At 44.0% G+C, this 17313-nt stretch overlaps 1 long non-coding RNA gene across 1 annotated transcript; it reads right to left on the bottom strand.

The window, feature by feature from the left end:
• Positions 1 to 12557: 12557 nt before the first annotated feature.
• On the bottom strand, positions 12558 to 14011 carry LOC124999342. The gene is made up of 3 exons (XR_007111186.1): positions 13769 to 14011; positions 13401 to 13606; positions 12558 to 13244 (listed from the first exon to the last, which is right to left on the bottom strand). It is a non-coding gene; the product is annotated as an uncharacterized LOC124999342 (long non-coding RNA).
• Between the last annotated feature and the right edge of the window lie 3302 nt (positions 14012 to 17313).

Raw genomic sequence — 17313 nt, 5'->3', positions numbered from 1 at the left:
CTACCACTTTAGTCACAGTTAAACTATCTCAAAATCTTTTTGATGGATTCCCCTGAAAATCTGTACACATGTTCATTTTTCACTGCAATCACAGTGGCAATATTTGAACTTTTCATCAAGTGCAATCAGTCCTAGCTGTACCCTCGAGGTTCACAAACAATTATGACTCAGTTTCTTTTAGTGGCCTGGTCAGCTATATTTAAAGAGTTGTTAAGAGTGCCATGACCCAGCTCAAGGAGATGACAAAACAGGAGAGATGATGTGGGAGCCAATGGAAATAATATGCTTACTTAAATAAAGACCAAACAAAAACAGGTGGGTGCGGGTGTATTTGTCATGTAAGGTTTAGTGTTGTTGAGTGGGAATGAATGAAATCCCAAAGAAATCAAACGTGTGGGTGCTGGCAATGAACGAGACAGAGAGAGCGGCAGCAACTGGCACTCTCATATCCGTCTGGAGCACCGGGCCCACGCGCTCCCGATCAAGTTGATGTCATCAGTTGATCACTTAGGGAAAAGACAGTTACGTCACCATGAAGCTTAGTAAAAACCCATGGCAGCCTAAGCAGCCTAGGCAGGCACTGTCACAAGAGCTAAAGATGAACAAAATCAGTAGGATTTAACAAAAGCAGATATAAACCCAGTGATTATCTGAGAGAAACAACAAAAATTCTCCACCAAATATTATATGACAAAGATAGATATGGCTAAATAACTCCAGTAGCATACTCCCTCTAAAATGCAGCCACTTATGACCCCTACATTTATCCAAAATAGGCTCTGTGTTTGCGTTGGTCAGTTAAGTTATCTTGTTACAATGTTTGTTTAACACCAGAAATGCCGTTCTAAATACATTTCCAATTCATTTATAGGGTGAAGTGGATGTACAGGACATCACATTAAGAGCTAATGCTAACCAGGCTGCCTCTGCCTATAATAACACCATCTCCTAGCTGGTCATTGTCAGTTCAAAGGTCTGTGATGAACAGGGTTACAGAAATTTACACTGTACTATTTGACTGATACGATTAAGGGTAAATATCATAATATTTAAGCAATTTAGCATTACTGTTCTACAAAGTGGACAAGCTCACAAGAGATCAAAAAGGTCAAAAGGGAGATACATGCTGCTGTTTTTCTCCTCTGGGTTAAACTCTTGCTTAATACTGTGATTTTAATCAGTATCCTCCAATTCATCCATTACCTATTACTGAGTATCCTTCAGGGGGTCTTTAGGCAAGAGGCAAGGTACACCCTGGACAGGTCGCCAGGCTATCACAAAGACAAACAATCATTTACATGTTTACAAACCCAGCCACGTCTGGTATGGAAACACCAATTACAAGCCAACAATGTCTTTGGAATGTGGGTGGAAGCCAGAGCAACCAACAGGACAAGGGAACGCCACACAGAAAAGCCCCGGCTGGAACCTTCTTGCTGCGAGTTGACGGTCACAATGCTGCCCTGCAACCTGATTAAAACGACAATATCAAGCATTTTTGATTGGATGGCATTTGACATTTCACGGCTTTTACTATATAAAGCCCCCAACTACAGTATAGTATTAATTCTTCTACTCCTTTCCCAAGCTGAATATGGCCTTTGGGTTATTTGCTCTTAACTGCATCTCCCTACACAACCAATTGCATTCAAGATAGAAGCAAAGGCTAGACACCTCAACGCACTGCTGCTCCGTTGCCAGCTATTTGGAGCCGACCACAAACACCTCATCATCATCGCTGCCTTAACTGTGATTAATGTGCCCTGCCCTACTGGGGTTAAAACAACCGCAACGCGCCGTTTATTGGCTTCCCCCTCCGTGTTTGTTGACAAGCTGTCCAGGACGCACTTAACATATCATCCAACATCGAGAGGAGGTTGCATGGCAGCTCTTTTCGGGGTCAAGAGGTCAACTTATTACATTACCATCTGTTAACAATGGAGCTTCCTCCGACAGACAAATAGACACGCAGAAGGACAGGCATGGGAAACTTCATCACACTCTGTAGATTGCGGCTTCATGGGATACCACACCACCGGCAGCAGTTGCAGGGAGACGTGACGCTACGGCAGCCACATGGGGGGAGAAAGAGAAAGCGAGGAATGCAGGCTTGTAATCATAAACACATGCTGGTGAGCGAGAGGAGGATACCAGGAGACAGACGCAGCTCCAGACTTGGACGAAAGCGCGGCCTTGGATACTCACAAAAGGCTTTGTGAAAACATACCTAAACAGAGGGCTGTAGGACATGTCATTTATTTTGCCTCGGCCCAGATCCCTCCTCAGCAGGATTTCGGTTCAGGCTGAAAGGAGGACGGGGAGCACAGACGGCCTGCTCAAGATTTAGCAATAAGGAGCAGTCAAAAATGATAAAGTACGGATACATGTTTATTTGACATTAAGAATAGTAGCTGTCTCTCCCTCACTGTAGCCGCAGCTACAGCCACCCTCGCCCTCAGCAAACCGCGGGGCCTGTGCTATATATACAGGCAGGAGAAACAGTGCAAAAAAAGGCCCGGCCATTAGTCATTTTCCCTGAGATGGGCCCGTTGGCATGTGTAACAGAGTTAAGGCTGTGCTTACATGCTGACTTTATGTGCTGACAACAAAAGTAAATTGCCTGAATAATCCACAAGCAATAACATTTTAATTATTATATCACAATAGCAGACTGTATAAGAAGCTGGTCAATAAATACATAAAAACGCACACATGTATAAAACCAGATAAACTGTATTTCTTTTTCTTTTAATTCCATTTTTGTTCATTTATCACCTACTGTAAACTGTTATTTATAGTGTTGTGCAGTCCTTTCCAAAATTGGACACAGCTAATTTTATTTCCCGGGCTACTAAGCTTAACGATAAAGTGGGCCTGGAATTTATGGTGGCTTCCACTGGCTAACCAGACCGGTCCAATAGCAGTATCAATCAGGGAGGGAAATGCTGCAAGGCCAGTGCCTTGCGGAATTAAGGCTCTGCTCCTGACTGCACCGCTCCCCAGCCGTTCTGCTTGCTACGCTGGTGCCAGAGGGACAGACTTTCTCCGCACCAGCTGCGAAAAAAAATATCTGCATTTTTAAAATCTATTTCGGTGCTAGTGAAAAGATGTCCCACTGTATCTTATTCACAATGCATTAATTTCTCTAGGAATGCAGGTTTTTGAGTGAATGTGCCCGCACGAGTGGTATTTCAGGTTTGCTTAGGTTGGCTGGCAGTACACAGACGTGTAATATGTAACATTGCTGGCTTCATAAAGCTGTGAAAGTGAAGCATTTTGTCATTCTGGGAAGGGGACTTTTACATAAATAATTATTTTTGGTGCCAGGATTGCTGGATAACTGAGGTGAGCTGAAGCAGAGGAACAAGAGCACATGTTTTATTTCTGTAAAGCTACGCTACGGATGGCTTTTTAAAGCGTATTGTCTCACTGAAGCTTTAATTAATGACCAACAGGGCGGGCCGTGACGGACGCTCACTCCTACATTTTCCTTTTCCTTATTTACGTGTCTGTTGCTTAGGGTTGCTCTTGTTTTGATATGCATGTCTTTATTGTTTCATTCTCAATTGTATCGCTGGTTATCCAGTTTAATTTCTCTGTATACTTCCATTTTTGATTTTTATACTTTTTTTTTGTAGCTGCCTCAGATTTCTTTGTAGGCCCTTTGTCACTCTGTTGCGAAATCCACGTCTTTGTATTCATTTTGTGCCTCTTGCCATTTTTTATCTCTTTGTAGTTGCTTTGCGTGTCTTTGTAGTCATTTAAAATCTCTGCACAATAGTCCCATGTCTCGTTGAATGCCATTTTCTATCTCTCTGTAGCCATTTCACTTCTCTTTGTAGCCATTTCACTTCTCTTTGTAGTCATTTCACATCTTTGCGTAGTCTGCACATATATCTTCTTGAAGTCATTTTGCGGAGAGACTGCTACAAAGTTTAGAGGAACGACAACAAAGGAATGAGAAACGACTACAAAGACTCACAAAAGGACTGCAGAGAGATTCGAAATGACAACATCCATTCTTTTTTTTTTAAACTTGCAAGATTAACTTTCATAGAAAAAATGTTAAAATCTGTTCAAACAGACAAACTGGGTCAGGGGCCTATGGGTCTGTGTGTGGTAGTGTGTGTAGACTATTCGTGCATGCAGGGCTATGTAAATAGACCATGCAAATTTGATTTTCTTTATGAATAAAGACCCCGTGCAAGAAATATAGCACACAGGTGTTCGAAAGGTCAGTGGCCCAATTTACATGGGGCCTTTTCTTCATGTTTGGTGGTTAAAGGAAAGAAGAAGAACAAACAAAGAGCTGGTTGAGGTGGCTTAAAAGTCTTGACATAAAAAATACTGGCAAAGACAAAGTCCAAAAACCACAAGGAACAAATCGAAAGCACTAAACATGCTAGGAACGCTGGTATGTTTCTAACATAAAGAGCAAAGACAAACTGACACAGGAAACGCAGAGGCTAAATACGAGGGGCACAATGAGGCACAGGTGACATACATCAGGGCGGGGCTAACAATCAGGGGCAGCAACCGGCAGGAAGTGAAGCCATCTGTAGTAACAGAGAATGCGGTAACTTTCAAGTAACGCATGAAATACACAAAAACGGATATAGTCCACTTAACCATGAGCTGGATGTTACACAAGCTCATAATCTAGATGTTTTATTAGGATATTTCATGGTTTTGTTTGGCTGCTCCCTCTGTGAATACGCAGGATATGACCACAGCGTTTGTGACTAAAATAACCTACCGACCTTTGAAAAGAAGGGAGCGTGCCAGTTTCCTCCACTCAAAAAACATGCTGCCCTGACTCCTACCCTGAAATTACCTCCGCAACGGCCGACGGGCCAGTGAGGGCACGGCTGCGGGCTTCCGTGTCACTGAACTGAGCACAGTAGTGTAGCCAAACAAATAGCCAGATCGAGATTTGGCACTCTGTGAGGTGTGACGCAGCGCCGTGAATTAGGTTTTTTGGGTTATACATAACAAACAGACCATGCCATGATAGCATGATCCTCAGTTACATCAGTGCAGTCGAGAGTGGATTCTGCACGAGTGCGCGCGGTGAATTGTCTGGTTATTACTTTGGCACAATCGCCTCAAACGTCTAATATTAGCTCTTGATGAAAGTAGGTTTCTCCACGGGGGTTTTCATTGTGGATGTAGCGAGAGGAGGGTAGCTGAGTTTCATCCCTACGGCAAACCACCCACATGACGAGAAGAATATTTGAAGGATGGCAGGGGAGATGTTGAACTGTTGCTTACATCTCTTACAGTGCTGGTGCCTTTGGGAGTCTTTCAGCCACTGAACAGAGAGAAAGATCTTAAGGCATTACGGAAACACAGCATCTTTAGCTTCTTGTTTGTCATTTAGTTGCCTAACCTAGAGTTTATCTGGCTTACTACATAGGGTAACTACTGCTGTAACCAAGTTTTACAACCCAAAACCCAGTAAGAACATTACTTAACGTCCATGTTAGCAGCTCCATTATGTTTTTTTCCAGAATTTCAGTAAATAACACAATCCCTTCTCTAAGTAATGCTAAAAATAGTAACTGCAAATATGAACAAATACTAAGCAGACAAACCGTGTTGTGGTATAATGAAATGAGTGTGACATGCCTTACAGAACCAGATCTTGCTTTATTTCTTTGTATTCATCTCGATATATGTGCTGTTTTTAGCCATATTTAAAGTATCTTTAACATGAATTGCCTTTTGAAACATGGCAGCTCTAGCTGAAGATAGCATCAGAACCTGTAGGAAGCTTGCTTTTGTCGTCTCGCTTGTTGTGCGGTTGGCATGTGCGACTCAAGGCTTTAAAACTGACACACAGCAGCAGTAAGTAGGGCAGGGTTTAGCGGCCGGTCACAACAACATTTAAGTGGTTCAGATTTAAATGTGAGGTCCACTGTGCCCTTTTCACCAATATTAAACCATCGAGGCTGTTTGCCAGCTATTCGAGCTATTACCCTTCTTTGTCTTTCGGCATGACACTTATGTGAAGGAGAGAAAGATGGAGTAAGGAGTCAGAGTAACTCTCTGAGACTAACCAAAGAGGAGCGCATCCTTGCGGTTGACATCGGCGTGGAGAACTAATCTGTCCGTGGGCTGTGATTCAGACCCAAGGTGAGCCCTGTGGCATTTTGAGCTGATTAGGAATTTCACCAGCCTTAGCCTTTTGTGTTGTGTCAACTGCTCTGACATTGCATTACGCAGTTTCATTATCATGCAGTCACATCTAATAAGGGCGCCATCCTCCAGCCTGGTGAGGAGTGTAAAAGGGGTTGCTCTTTAATGCATGGTGGCCTGAGAGGACGGCTAAAAAGACAAATCAAGCCTGTTACTGTTAGATAAGTGCGACTGGGCTTTTGGCCCAGAACAAATTGCATTACTGTCACATTATGTCCATGCTATGCATGAATTAAGCAGTGACTGGGTGACTCTCAGTCTCGCTGTCTAACTTCCTCCGAAAACCTCTCTGGATTTTTTTATTCTTTATTTTCCACCAGGGAGGAGAGACAGGCCCTTTCACAGACGTTCGTCTCTTCCAGCCTATTTGCATGGGGAACAATCTGACACTTTCTCTGCTCTGCTGTTGGAATGTGAGAATTGCACTGGGAGACGAGTGTGGTTAGTCGATGGCCTTTTGGTGCTGATTCAGACATTGCCAGATGATGAGATGCGTCTACAGTCACAGGGACTCTTCAGTCGACTCTGCACAACTACTACCAGATATGCATTTTTTTTATTTTTTTTTTTTTTATTCAGGTCAAATGTCAGCTTTTTGCGATCTCTAAGAATAGTGTGTCTGTGCACCCCTGGCAGGAACAGAAAAAGGCCAAAGACTTTTAGGAGTATGATTTCTATCCCACTGGCGAATCTAAGAGTTCTTGTCAGACTTTGCTAGGCCTTGAAGTGGAGGGATGTGTCATGCTTAGACTGACATCTCGTCCAAACAGATTAATGGTAAGATACGTCTGAAAGGGAACGTCTGAGTGAACAAAAGCAGAACAGCCCCTTGGGGTTCTAAGCTGTCGCTTGCTGTCTCATCGCTACAGCCCGCCTGGGCCCTCGTGCATGTAGACTTGGCTGCTGACAAAGTCGACTCTTTTAGGTAGATAAACAATCCCTCTGTAGACTTCTGAGTTCACAAGAGTCACATCCTGCAGACACATGTGCGCACAAGATATGAATTTGGCTGAAGTGACCGAATGGCAAGGAAGGACAGAACAATGTCACGGTACACAAAACGAATCTGTCTCATCTATAACTGTCTAATTGTTTGTTTCCCGAGTGATAAAGCCCAGGCATGACACAATGAGACAGGAAAGAGGGTGGGGATGGGTTCAGATCAGCATGCATTCTTTTCTTCTCTATTTAAAAGGGGGGAAACATGACCTGCTGGCTGTCTTTGTATGACGAACAAATACGCTGCACCACAGTGCCCGCGCACCGCGCTCGTTTCACATCCTCACCATGTCATCTCTCTCCTCTGCTGCCAAAAGCACGGAAAGCTGGCTATTCTTAGCCAGCTCCCCCGCAGGTGAATTATGGATGAGATGAAAAGCTCATAATGATATTTGGCTGATCAAGTATCATGCTAAAATGCCACTTAAAGTGTGATATAGCTAGCTGGGACACAGAGCCCTCTACCCCACCTCTCCTAGGGCGCGCAGCTCTGCAGGCAGACAAGCAGCCAGGGCGGGAGGGGTTGGGGAGGGGGGTCATTTCATCGAGGCGGCTGAACGGACGAGATATGAGGCAGACAGTGAGGGTGACAGACAAACAGCCATGGTCATTGGGGGCAACCAGTGGGGAGAAACACTGTCTGGGCAGAGATAATAAGCCGCCGCCTCGCTTGGTTATTGCGCCACGTCCAATGGCAGATCCCCCCAGAGACCTCAATTCTCTGCCACTTAGAGACGCCAACAGCCCATCGGCAGCTGACACGTGATGCGGCCAGGTGTGTCTTGTTAATTTGGAAATTTATGACTTTGACTTTTTTGCCGTTTTTCTTTTTATACGCGGCTTATGAAGAAGGTCTGCATAAAGGGCCCGCAGTCAGGTGTAAATGTGTGCTTGTATTATCATTTATCCGGCACCTGCATATACATGAACGTCACCTTTACAAGGTTACGCACCAAGGCCAGATCATTGTTATCTGTAAGGGAGACATGATGTATTTCTGTAGGCTTTGCTCAACTTGCTCCACCTGATGTGTTGACCTTGAAGCGCGGGATGAACAAGGTGGGTCCGCTGTGTTTTTGTCAGTCTATTTCCTTTGATGACATCAATCACATTCTGCATTCTCTCGGGGTTAGAAGGTCTTGTATACAGAATATGTGCTGTATGGAGTGACAGCTACACATACGCGTTAGCAAGAGTCAGCCAAAGCACAAGAGCCGCTCTCCTGGTAGAGAGTTGTTGTCCAAAGCAGGCGATATAATAGCATTCTGGTGCCATTTCAAGCAGCTCCTCGCTAAAAACCCTTGCATACGCGTGGACTTAATTACATCTCAAGAGATTACCTTCACGGCGATTGCCACCTTCAAAGCCTCCTTGAAGCTGAACACAACGCGAGCCGTGCAGGTGTGGCCCCGGCGTTCGCGGGGAGCTATCTTGCCGAGCGGAAAGTGTTTAAGCGCTTCCAGCAGGGGTGCTAAAGGAAATCATCTCAACCATGAATACCAAATGACCCGAGGTGTACATTGGTACATCTCAAATATGTGCTTGGCCGCGGTCCAGGGGACAGGAAATACGACTCCTCCCGCTGCATGATATTGCAGAAAAATGAAATGCCGTAATGGTGTTTGACTTTGGATATGTGAGTTGTCTTTAGCGTCGCCGGAATTTGTTTTGGATTCTGGTTTGTGCAGGAACCCCTGTCCTCTCTCTTTTTTTCTTTCTTTTTTTTTTTTTGCTGGAAAGAAAATTGCGGATACTCCATGGGGGCTGCTAGATCACTGTCAGATGTGACACAGTGTAAGCTGCTTGTTTGTTTTCACAGCTTCTTTTCATAGCCGATGAGTATGCCTTGACATGACAGATACCAGGGAGAACATCAGTCTAGTGTGCCCTTCTGAGATGTCCCTTGGAAATAAGTGTTTGTATGATACACAGAGACGAACAGAAGCTCCCCCCGACTGTGCTTTAATATTTTCATCTTTTTTTTTGTTTTGTTTTGTTTTTTTCTTCCCCCTGAAATAAATCACACATTTATGTTGTAAATACACTGCACTCGCCCAGGTGGTACCCGAGTGCACTGGGACCACTTATTCATTCAGCTTATAAGTTACTACCACAGGACACGATGAAATTTAACCTCCAAAAACTAATAATATAAACGCACAGGCAGCAGTAGAAGTCACTGGATCTAAATGAATTTGAGAGGAAGAAATTTCCAGCAACCGAGCTATGTAAATGTATCCACAGCCAGAATCACTTTGGCCCTTGCCACGCAGGTTATTTACGAGCTCTCATTAGTAAATGACTTTCACACAGTCCCATATACTGTATCCTCGCCGCTTTCATACTGTTACAAAAAAAAAAAAAAAAAGAGAAAGAAAATCCACAGAATTAATGTTCTGGAAAATATAGTCGTAATAAAAAGTGTTGCGAGCTCTCGCGCACCGCCAAAAATGTTCCCCCTATTCACTCAAATAAGCACAATTAACCTGCAGGAGAGAACACGTTGTTTCAATTCATTATCGCCCACAGGCGCGGCAACGGGCATCTGTTCGGTGAGGGTGCATTTAGGGGCTGACAGGGATTCTTTCAGTGTTTCCCTTGCGTTGGCTGTGACATGAAAGGACAGGCCCAACAATAAAATATGAACAAAAGCGCAGTGAGATCTTTATTGCAGCTCGAAAAGGGTGTGCTAGGTTTCAGTATCCGTCATCCCAGAGACCCAAACTTTCTGCATAGCCAGACTGTGTATCAACCTTATCACAGGTGATACCATCTGGCGTTCCGGGGCCAGTGATTGAATGACTGCTGAGTGCTCGGCATATTGCTGCGTGGCAGGTGGATACATTAACGCTGTCCCGTGAGAGACGGCAGCATGCTGAACACTCCACCCTGCCTTCCTCTGACATCCTCAGGACGCTCCACTCGAGCATTGCCGGAGCAGAGCCGTCGCCTGCACACCGCGACAACACAGGCACTGTGGGAGAACACGCTGTCATACATGATACAGACACTGCATGGTATCTCAGAGACAATAGCAGGGCTCATAGAGGGAGGACAGTGAGTTATGACATCTGCATGCTGGCATCATAAAGTGGCCGGGTCTGCACTGGATGGTACTGCAGAGATAACGTTTCAGCAGAATAGAACGGCCTCTTGAATCGACTTGGCTGGGGAAATAAATTGACCAATAATGTGGCCTTCACTGAACGGGAGGACGCACTTTACATTCTGCAACACCACCGAATCTCTGCCGTCACTGGTACGCATGATGACACTGAAGTAAGAGCACAGCTTAACTTTAGCGGATTTGTTCTGCGTTATTTTTCCAGGTCCCACAATATATTCATTTCATTTAAATACATGCATGTTAAAAGCAGGTATGTTAAAGCCCTGCAGGGTCTCTGACTTAAAGAAAGGAACCTGGCTTTTGTTTGTTCTCCAAGGCCTTGGGCTACAAGTCTGGGGAAACACTCCTGCACACTTTTTTGTTTGAGGAATATGTTCAAATAGTACACATTGTGCTGATTTAAAGGAGAACAGTTACTTGCTTGCGCGAGTTTGAAATTATTTGTTTGCGGAATCGGCAGCAGTGAAATGGAAACAGCTGGCGACATGCTTTAAAAGAGATATGAAGATCATTCCGAAAATGTTATATTTCCTGAATGTAAAAACTCTCACTTAAGTAAAAGTCCTTTCTCAACTTCAAAGCCTGACTGGTTGTGTTTTTCCACAAGTGTTAAATGATATTATATAAAGTTTATTCTCCTTGTGTTTTAATGTGTCACAAGCAGATTGTGACAGAGCCAAATGTTTCCAGTAGCACAGAACACAGACATTGTTGTGACTTTTGAAATTTGAATTTGAGGACAATCAAACAAAATTAAAATACGGTGAAATTTCCGTCCACAATTACACGCAAATCACCTGTGTATGAGATATATTTTACACAGTGCGTTATATAGATTGCCACCTACACAAGTTCTGAGATGGGTGATGCTGAGCTAACCCATCTGCAGCTCGTCAGGAGGTCCAGGACTCCTGCTGCTCCTATTCCTGTTTCCATAAATACAAAGACGGAAACAGGAGCACAAATGCTTGGACAGCAAACTGGACTCGACCAGGAACTTTGCGGCTCTCTGCAAGATCAGTCACAGCGGAAGCCTGAGGGTAGATGACACCAAAAGACTCATTCAGATTCAGACTCAGTCCTGGGTGTGGAGACGGATAGTCTTCATGTAGTCACAGAGGTGTTGTCAGAACTCCCCGTCCCTCTATACGTTCTCTTCTGGCTAGCTGGAGGAGCACCCAGAAACACACAATGACCATGTGTTCCAATGAATAAAACAAAACAGAAGGTGCCTTCTATTCCTGTCTTACATGCTGTTGTTATGGATGAAAAGAAATGCACCTGAGCGCGCCACAATGACTACAGCCAGCTGGTAAATACGTTTGGCACCAGCATGAAAGGACATAACTCTCCACAGTCCATAGTCTCTCTACAGTTTATTCAGTCTAGATGATCATTCCATTGGGGAAATATTTGTGTTTTAGAATTCTCGGATTAGATGAAGACAGAAAATGAGAAAGACCTGAGGGTGTGCCCGTTGAAGATCATCAATTTTGTTTCGTCACTTATGTATGATGTCACCATCAGGACAGGAAAACCAAGTAAACATCCATGGGGGGCCCAGATGGTGGGATTTGAGGTATTTTGCAGTAAAAGCCTAAAACCTATGAAGACCGCATCAACTTCTATCAATCCTATGACAGACTTGTCATAATTTAAACTGGAGGGGGGGATCTGTCCCTGGGCCCCCCCAGAAACCTATGTTTGTGTGCACCGGTTCTCTAAGCTAAACAACCAATCAGAGTGAGCTCTCTGATGGACTCGCCTACTCCCCAACGATGACCTGAGGCTGGCAAATTGACAACTGTTGACTTGGTGTGTCACACTCCTTAAAAGAAACCACTCCAAATTTTCTTTTGTGATACAATGAGCCATATCTTTAGAACGGCTCAAATACTTCAGCCTCTCACTCTGAAATGTAGCGAAGCACAATTACAGTACAAAGCAGTTTAAAATGAAAACACTCACCAAATCACAAATACAATAGTACTTGAGAAAATGTGCTCTGTTACATTCTGCTGCAAATGAATTAGCGAATAAAGGCACCATTCTTTCTCAATAAAGTGTCTGTTTAAGGCGCTCAGCCCTAATCTCACGCGTTCCTATTGAAAATGTAAATCTTTAAAAACAGCCTTTGAAGAGAAGTGTGCATGTGGTGGGTGCTTTTCCAACACGTTTTTTTTTTTTTTTTGTAGAATTTCTTAAAGAAACCCTCCATGATTAGAAGCTTTTAATCGTTTTATTTGATTTGATGATGATAGAAAATCACCAGACTTATTTTAATGCGCTGAGACAACGGTTTAGTTATGCTGTGTTTCTCGGCATAACATTTGACTCCTTTTCATATGCCTGCTTTCAGCAGCTCTGCCTCTGTGGTTACATTACAACCTGCTTTCTTCTTAAAGCCCGTCCAAACCGAGGCACAAACCAAAGCAGAGCTGGTGCGGCCAGCTGTGGCGCATAAGCTTATATGGAAATTAAAAATAGATTTTACAGAAACATATTTTAAAAGTGCTGCCAGTATATATTGACAGCTTCTCAGCATTCGGAGCACATGCCTCGGGGAAAACAAAGACAAAGGAAACAATGGAAAATGCGTCCCACTGATGAATCAGTGTCAAACAATGTACGGTGACACAAAGCAGCAGAGGAATGCAGGAAATTAGCGAACGCTCGATCAAATTTGGTAATTATCGGAGAGGAAACGCGGCCCGGGGCCATTCCTCAACAGCACATTTACATGCAGGATTGAGATGTGTTGCGCGTGTACTAGAATTATTCATGGCTTATGTCTATTGTATTTCCAGATCTTTGCAGGTAAGCGACAGGCTTCATTTGCATTCCTTCGGCCTGCGGCGCGCGGAGAGTCCCTCCAGAGATGGAAGCTGGGTTTTTCCTGTTGCCTGTTGATGTCATATCCCTGCAGAGCATAAACCCAGAGTGTTTCCTGTTGATATTAGGATGTCAGCTCCCATCTGCTAGTGCAATCACACACACACACACACACACACACACACACACACACACACACACACACACACACACACACACACACACAAACTCTCACTGACCGCACCTTCCTCCTCCCATTGAAGTCGGCCCCTTTACAAAGATCCACACACCAGGTCAGCTGCCTGCACAGCCCTGCAAATATCACCTTTCCACAGCTCCCAATGTGGCATGTAATAGTTCTCCTGGAAGCGCACAGTAATTCCAAATGAATCACTCACAGAAACATGTAATCAATTGTGGCCATGCAAGTTCCAGCAGGGGTAAATCCTCCTGTTGAAATTAAGCCAGATTCAGGTCAGTATTTTTTACATTTACATTTGTATTTGAGTCCACGCACATACACACATACACACACATACACACGTGTTTAAGAAAAACATATTCATGCTCTGAGATCACAACGCAGCAGCTACTATAAGTTACTGTACAGACCTGGAATAGGATGTATATTCATCTTGAGAAGCGCTTAAAGACGATGAGGTTACCACGGTTATAAATGAGAAGAGAGACTCAGGAATAGGAGAGAAAAAGCGTCAGCCCTGTTCTCATCGCTTAAAACTCTCGCGAAAATATTGAATGAGCAGCCCAGCTTGCGCGTCTTTTACGGAAGAAGTGTTGGTTCAAGAAGCCGTTGATGATCGCTCTCTGTAGCCTCTGATGAATGTGGCAGGAAGTCTTTAAATGAAAGCACAAAGAAAGTACGGAGGCCGTTTCCTGCTCCCGCAGTTTAAACTGTCCTCCATGGTGTCGGAGGAAATGGAGCCGTGTGCACAGATGGGAACCCACACCCCCCCCCACCCCCTTGCCTCCGACCGAAATGGCAGGAAAGTGGTATGTGCCGCTCATTGTGCTCCAGTTCATCTGTATTTAAGTGCGCAAGGTCACCTGGGCATGTGCCTAATCTATATGTGTGTGTGTGTGCGACTACGTGTGAGGGCACAGCTTGACTCCTACTGTTGACACTGGCTCAGTGACAGTCCGAATGCTTGGCTGTGTCAACGACTGGGAGTCCCGCCCCGCCTGCCCCTTAGTGGAGAATGAATATTAATAATTCAGAGTGATCTCAATCTTGGCTGCCTCTGAGGCTGTTACCCATTACCCTGGGAAGAGCTGATATTGCTGCTGCATGAAAGGCCACCGACAGGCAAAAGGCAGAAGAGGAAAACTGTGATGCGGTGCTAAAAGGCTCCCCTAAGGTTCCTGCTATCAGCTCAACCGGGGTGATAGAATTATATTGCTTTGAGAAGACAAAAAAAAACAAAAACACACACACTATGTGTATATAGGAAGCTGTCTCTGTTAGAAAGCTAAACGCGTACACAGAAGACTGATTTCTTATTTAACGTATCAGCAACTCTGAAAATGATACAAATCTCTCTCTATCCGTTTAATCGCACACCATTTTTTATTTTATTTTCTCTTAATGCACCCTTATTTTCTGAGGTCCATATTTAGGTTCTACACCGCACCAAAGCTCAGAGAGAAAATGGCTTCCCACCCACTGGGAGAAATAGATGGTTAAAAAAAGGATGGGTGACCTGATGGGTTGGGCTGGGTGTTCTCGCTCTGATCCCCATAGCGAGGTGGGATGACGTCTAATCTAACTCACACTGCTAGCCTGATGCATCCGCTTTTACCCTGCTGGCACATGCAACCTTAATCTGTCTGGGTGATGTCACATGATAGCAGCTATCATGCCCGCAATCCACTGAAGAAAAGGCACAAAACGGGAAAAAAAAAATGCCACACGCACCAAAAGATTAGCTTTTATCAAATTGACACCTTACTCGTTCTGGCAGGTGAGGTCCATGTAAATACATTAAAAGGAGAAGCACGTCATTTTCATTTTTGTCTAGTGTGATATATATGACTTATCACAACGTACAGACCTGCGACAACAACAACATCCCAAGATGTTAAAAGAGACACATAAAAGCTGTCTAACTAAACAATATATAGCTATATATATATATGTATACACAATATATGCGTGTATCATCTAGTGTATCTAGTCACACATGCAGCTTCCGAAGAACATTGAACATGAAGGTGGCTAGGTTTACACTATAAAAGGGCACTTTCTCAAGGTTTGGTCAAAAACAAAAGGCAAAAAGCTAGGACAACTTGTGATATGATGCCAGCATAAGTGAAAAATGTTGCAAATCACCAAAGTTAAGTGAGAATATATCCTGTAGGGGGCCACGGATATCTGGACAAACAAGACGGTGGTGCGTTCAGTAGACATTTCAGTAAAACTAGCTTATGGACGCCCATTAGCGCCCCCATAACTTTACTGATTGGGCGGCTAAAAAGAAAATCTTCCGGTGACTTTATCTTTGGAGGAGTTGATCCAAGAGATAAGTAAAAGCTGAACAAATCAAAGGGAATTGATAATATCCCAATGACTGCACAGAATTCAGGGCGATCCATTACTTGCTATCATATCTAAGTCAAACCAACACCAACCCTCAAAGCAACATTACTGAAAAAGAAAATAACATATAGAAACACTATCCCTGAAAAAAAATGCAATCAGAAATGTACTTCCCAAAACTTTCCTTGCCGTCAAAACTTGCCCTATTTGCATTCCATGCATGCCGCATGCACGATCCACCACAATTTGTCAAGATTAGAGCAAGGATGGTTGCGGCTTTCTGTTTAGCTTGGGCACATGCTAATGAGGTAGCAGAAAGCTCATAAAAGAAGGGTCTGTCTGAAGTGCAAAAACAAAACCTACCATGCAGAGATTTGACCTAAAAGCCTCAGCTGTTCCTTGGTACTGCGGCCTCTGCAACAATATCTACAGGAAAATACTATTTGTATTCGCCTTTAGTCTGACTGAGCGCCTCTTCAACAGAGGTTATTAGTGGTGCAGAATTATTTTTATGATTTGTAGTTATGACTGAAGAGATTTAAATAATATTCAGGTTGACAAATGCTACAGTATCCCTTTAAGTCCGCAGTTTCCTGTGCCCTAAATTCGGCACATTTGAGAATCACTTGCTTAAACCAGAAGGAACAGGCTCTTTCTTGGGGTTAAGCTGCATTCACAAGTTAACAAGGGTTAGGTTTACAGGTCAATAGCACCTGATCCTTGTTACGGCTGCTTCTCAGGGAGTTTCTAACGAAAATATGCACACTATTTGACCCCAGTGGAAAGGTCAAAATCTTTGTAGGCTTGAGTGGCAATTAGGTACATCCAGCAACAAGGTGACTTGAGTTAAGTTGAAACTGTCAGATTGGATTTCTAACAAGGTTCTACCAATACCCGTTTAACAACTGTTTTGAACTTCTTAAGAGGCTGGCTGTCATGCCCTTAACCTCACCTGCATCCGGTTTGACACGGCACAGACAGATTTGTGAGTATTCTGACAAAGATTTCCTGCCTTTATTGTCAACAAGCTAATTAAATGAAATCCGAGGATCTTTTTAGAAAGCCAGCCTCAGATGATGAGTAAAATCGATCTTACATTCGCAGGCAGCGCGCGCTTAAAACCACATAATGCTTGAATAATTGTCCTGAGTGCCCCGCATGCAGATTTGCTCTCTCCTCCCGTCCCCTGGAAAACAAAGTTCACCCTGGTACGTGTGGGCAGCCGCGAACTTAACATGCGCCCTGGATCTCGCTATGCTATCACTGCTCTTCCACTTCAGCGGTTTGCACAAATCCATAATAAGCTGAGATATGTCTTTGGAGTTTGGCACCTTCACACCTTCAGCGTGGTAGAGATGAGAGTCGACCTGTTAAATATTAATGCGGGGCCAGATGCCCGACTGGCCGCTGGCATTTATCTTAACCTGCTCCAGCAGGTGCGAGCCCAGCAGGTCCTATTGGCATCCAGGAGAAGCTCTCAACCTCTGGATCATTTAGAGGCGTTAAAGGATTATATCTGCGCTGGACCGAGACTGGACCAATACACCCGAGGGGATGAACGCAAGGACTGAGAGAACTGAGAGAGAGGAGAGGGAGAAATGAT

The sequence above is a fragment of the Mugil cephalus genome, chromosome 21 (genome assembly GCF_022458985.1).
Source record: "Mugil cephalus isolate CIBA_MC_2020 chromosome 21, CIBA_Mcephalus_1.1, whole genome shotgun sequence".
Taxonomy (NCBI): Eukaryota; Metazoa; Chordata; class Actinopteri; order Mugiliformes; family Mugilidae; genus Mugil; species Mugil cephalus.
The sequence above is the reverse complement of the archived record's forward strand: the minus strand, read 5'-3'. Positions and strand labels throughout refer to the sequence as shown.